At 39.3% G+C, this 4,955-nt stretch overlaps 1 non-coding gene across 1 annotated transcript; it reads right to left on the bottom strand.

The window, feature by feature from the left end:
• Positions 1-4,399: 4,399 nt before the first annotated feature.
• LOC130983462 (small nucleolar RNA R71) lies at positions 4,400-4,508 on the bottom strand. The gene has a single exon (XR_009087451.1). It is a non-coding gene; the product is annotated as a small nucleolar RNA R71 (small nucleolar RNA).
• Positions 4,509-4,955: the final 447 nt, after the last annotated feature.

Raw genomic sequence — 4,955 nt, 5'->3', positions numbered from 1 at the left:
GGGTCCATTCCCACCATCATACTCAAACACTTACATTCTGGTGGCAGTGGACTACGTATCTAAGTGGGTAGAAGCAATTGCTACACCCACTAATGATACCAAGACCGTGCTAAAATTCCTCCAGAAACACATCTTCAGCAGGTTTGGTGTTCCCAGAATACTAATCAGTGATGGGGGCACTCATTTCTGCAATAAACAGCTATACTCTGCTATGGTTAGATATGTAATCAGCCATAAAGTGGCAACTCCGTATCATCCACAGACAAATGGACAAGCTGAAGTCTCTAACAGAGAGCTAAAAAGAATCCTAGAACGGACTGTGATAGCCCGAAGAAAGGATTGGGCAAAGAGCTTGGATGATGCTCTGTGGGCATACAGAACAGCATTCAAGACTCCTATAGGAACCTCTCCATACCAACTGGTGTATGGGAAGGTGATGAGCGGATAATTTGTACACTTTTTGGTATTGTTTTTAGTATGTTTTTGGTAGTTTTAGTTGAGTTTTTAGTATATTTTTATTAGTTTGTAGTTAAAATTCACTTTTCTGGACTTTACTATGAGTTTGTGTGTTTTTCTGTGATTTCAGGTATTTTCTGGCTGAAATTGAGGGATCTGAGCAAAAATCTGATCCAGAGACTCAAAAGGACTGCAGATGCTGTTGGATTCTGACCTCCCTGCACTCGAAGTGGATTTTCTGGAGCTACAGAAGCCCAATTGGCGCTCTCTTAACGGCGTTGGAAAGTAGACATCCTGGGCTTTCCAGCAATGTATAATAGTCCATACTTTGCCCAAGATTTGATGGCCCAAACTGGCGTTCAAAGTCACCTCAAGAAATTCCAGCGTTAAACGCCGGAAATGGCACCTAATTGGGGAGTTAAACGCCCAAACTGCACTCAAGCTGGCGTTTAACTCCAAGAAGAGTCTCTACAACGAAAATGCTTCATTGCTCAGCCCAAGCACACATCAAGTGGGCCCGGAAGTGGATTTTTATGTCATTTACTCTTTGTACACCTTAGGCTACTAGTTTTCTATAAGTAGGACCTTTTACTATTGTATTTTTATCTTTTGATCACTTTAGATCTCTAGATCGGGACTTTTGGTAGCTATCTTCGTTTTATGCTATCTAGACCATTGGGAGGCTGGCCATTCGGCCATGCCTAGACCTTGTTCTTATGTATTTTCAACGGTGGAGTTTCTACACACCATAGATTAAGGTGTGGAGCTCTGCTGTACCTCGAGTATAATGCAATTACTATTGTTCTTCCATTCAATTCCGCTTGTTCTTTGTCCAAGATATCACTTGTTCTTCAACATGATGAAGGTGATGATTGACGCCCATCACCATTCTCACTCATGAACAAGGTGACTGACAACCATTCTTGTTCTACAAGCATCTAAGGCTTAGTGAATATCTCTTGGATTCCTGATTGCACGATGCATGGTTGATCGCCTGACAACCGAGTGCTCGCCTGACAAACGAGCCAACCATTCCGTGAGATCAGAGTCTTCGTGGTATAGGCAAGAACTGATGGCGGCATTCAAGAGAATCCGGAAGGTCTAACCTTGTCTGTGGTATTCTGAGTAGGATTCAGTGATTGAATGACTGTGACGCGCTTCAAACTCTAACCTGCTGGGCGTTAGTGACAGACGCAAAAGAGGGATTCTATTCCAGCAGGGGCGGGAACCAAACCGGTGATTGGCCGTACTGTGACAGAGTGCGTGAGCATTAGCTTTCACTGCGAGGATGGGAGGTAGCTGCTGACAACAGTGAAACCCTACACGAGCTTGCCATGGAAAGGAGTAAGAAGGATTGGATGAAGGCAGTAGGAAAGCAGAGAGACGGAAGGGAAGGCATCTTCATACGCTTGTCTGAAGCTCTTACACCAATGATATACATAAGTATCACTATCTTTATCTTTTATATTATTTTCGTTCATCACCATATCCATTTGAGTCTGCCTGACTAAGATTACAAGATGACCATAGCTTGCTTCAATGCTAACAATCTCCGTGGGATCGACCCTTACTCACGTAAGGTATTACTTGGACGACCCAGTGCACTTGCTGGTTAGTTGTGCGAAGTTGTGTAATGCCATGAATTGAACCACCAAGTTTTTGGAGTTCATGACCAGGGATTATGAGAGTTTGTGAAAAGTATTGTTCACAATTTCGCGCACCAAGTTTTTGGCGCCGTTGCCGGGGATTGTTCAAGTTTTGAGCAAGCTTTTGGTAACATGCCTGGGATTGTTCTAGTTTGGACAACTGACGGTTCATCTTGTTTGCTTAGATTAGGTATTTATTTTTTTCGAAATTCTTGAAGATGAATTCTAGAGTTTCATGATGATTTTGTTGAAATCTGGCTGGCTGAGAAGCCATGTCTAATCTGATTGGACCGAGGTTTCAACTTATCACCACAAGAGCTTGTTGATTTTCATCAATTTTGCTTTTGGAGCAGTGATCTGCTAAGGCTTGGCTGACCTTTGGTCATGTCTAGTGTTTTGGACCGAAGCTTTCTTTGAAAGCTTGGCTGGCTGTGAAGCCATGTCTAATTCCTGGACCGGAGTCTTAGACTAGCATTGCACTGATTCCTGGAATTCTCATTAAGAATTTTGATATCTTTTCCCACTTAATTTTCGAAAAATACAAAAAAAATTACAAAATCATAAAACCAAAAATATTTGATGTTTCTTGCTTAAGTCTAGTGTCTCATCTTAAGTTTGGTGTCAAATGCATGTTTTTGGTTACATTTTTCGAATCCATGCATATATTTCTTTGTTTTGATCTTTGAATTCTTTTGGCTTGAGTGTTTATGTGTCTCATATAGTGTCAGTAGTACACAAACTGCTAAGTTTGGTGTCTTGCATGCATTGTTATTTGATTCCTGTTGCATTTTGATTATTAAAAATCCAAAAATATTTTTAATTGTGTCTTTTCAAGTCAATGATACAATAATGAAGATTCAGAACATACTGCAGAGGAATTATACAGAAAAAGCTGAGCATTCAAAAATGCCAGTGAAGAAGGCAGACTGGCGTTTAAACGCCAGCCAGGGTACCTGGTTGGGCGTTTAACGCCCAAAGAGGTAGCATTTTGGGCGTTAAACGCCAGAATGTATACCATTCTGGGCGTTTAACGCCAGGATGGTGCTAGGGGGAAGATTTTGTTTTCAAATCAATTTTTTTTTCAAGTTTTCAAAGTTTTTCAAAATCAAATCTTTTTCGAATCAAATCTTTTCAATCAAATGTTTTCAAAATTAATTTCTTTCCTTTTTCAAAGATACTTACTAACAATTAATGATTTGATTGAACATTTTTTGCCTTTACTATTAAGAAAGGTTTTATGTTTGAATCATATCTTTTCTTGTTAGGCAAGTCATTAATTTTTTTTTAAAATCATATCTTTTCAAATTGTTTTCAAATCATATCTTTTAAAATTGTTTTCAAATCATATCTTCTCAATCACATCTTTTTAAAACCATAACTTTTCAATCATATTTTTTTAATCACATCTTTTTCAAAATAGTTTTCAATCAAATCTTTTTAAACTTCTAATTTCAAAATCTTTTTCAAAAATCACTTGATTTCTCTTCCACTTTCAATTTTCGAAATTTATCATCAAATTTTCAAATGTTTTCAAATCTTTTAATTGAATTTTCGAAAATTCTCTTCACTCCTTCCCACATCCTTCTATTTATGGAGTACCACTCCTTCTAAATGCACAATTCGAACCTTATCTAATTAAAGTTCGAATTCTTCTTCTCTTTCTTCTTTCTATTTCTCTTTTCCTCTGACACTTCAAGGAATCTCTATACTGTGACATAGAGGATTCCACATTTTCTTTTTCTCTTCTCTTTCATATGAGCAGGAGCAGAGACAAAGGCATTCTTGTTGAAGCTGACCCTGAACCTGAGAAGACCTTGAAGAGAAAGCTAAGAGAAGCTAAGGCACAACTCTCTTTAGAGGACCTGACCGAATTCTTCAAGGAAGAAGAACACATGGCAGCCGAAAACAACAACAATGCCAACAATGCAAGGAAGGTGCTGGGTGACTTCACTGCACCTACTCCTGATTTCTATGGGAGAAGCATCTCTATCCCTGCCATTGGAGCAAATAACTTTGAGCTTAAGCCTCAATTAGTTTCTCTAATGCAACAGAATTGCAAGTTCCATAGACTTCCAATGGAAGATCCTCATCAGTTCTTAGCTGAATTCTTGCAAATCTGTGACACAGTCAAGACTAATGGGGTTAACCCTGAGGTCTACAGACTGATGCTATTCCCTTTTGCTGTAAGAGACAGAGCTAGAATATGGTTGGATTCTCAACCTAAAGAAAGCCTGGACTCTTGGGAAAAGCTAGTCAATGCCTTCTTGGCAAAGTTCTTTCCACCTCAAAGATGGAGTAAACTTAGAGTGGAAGTCCAAACCTTCAGACAGAAGGATGGAGAATCCCTCTATGAAGCTTGGGAAAGATACAAACAATTAATCAAAAGATGTCCCTCAGACATGCTTTCTGAATGGAGCATCATAGGTATTTTCTATGATGGTCTCTCTGAACTATCCAAGATGTCTTTGGATAGCTCTGCTGGAGGATCTCTTCATCTGAAGAAGACGCCTACAGAGGCTCAAGAGCTAATTGAAATGGTTGCAAATAACCAATTCATGTACACTTCTGAAAGAAATCCTGTGAACAATGGGACTAGTCAGAAGAAAGGAGTTCTTGAGATTGACACTCTGAATGCCATACTGGCTCAGAACAAGATATTGACTCAACAAGTCAATTTGATTTCTCAAAGTCTGTCTGGAATGCAAAATGCACCAAACAGTACTAAGGATGCTTCATCTGAGGAAGAAGCTTATGATCCTGAGAACCCTTCCACGGAAGAGGTGAATTACCTAGGAGAACCCTATGGAAACACCTATAATTCTTCATGGAGAAATCACCCAAATTTCTCATGGA

Source organism: Arachis stenosperma, chromosome 5 (genome assembly GCF_014773155.1).
Source record: "Arachis stenosperma cultivar V10309 chromosome 5, arast.V10309.gnm1.PFL2, whole genome shotgun sequence".
Taxonomy (NCBI): Eukaryota; Viridiplantae; Streptophyta; class Magnoliopsida; order Fabales; family Fabaceae; genus Arachis; species Arachis stenosperma.
This window is presented reverse-complemented; position numbering and strand designations above follow the sequence as displayed.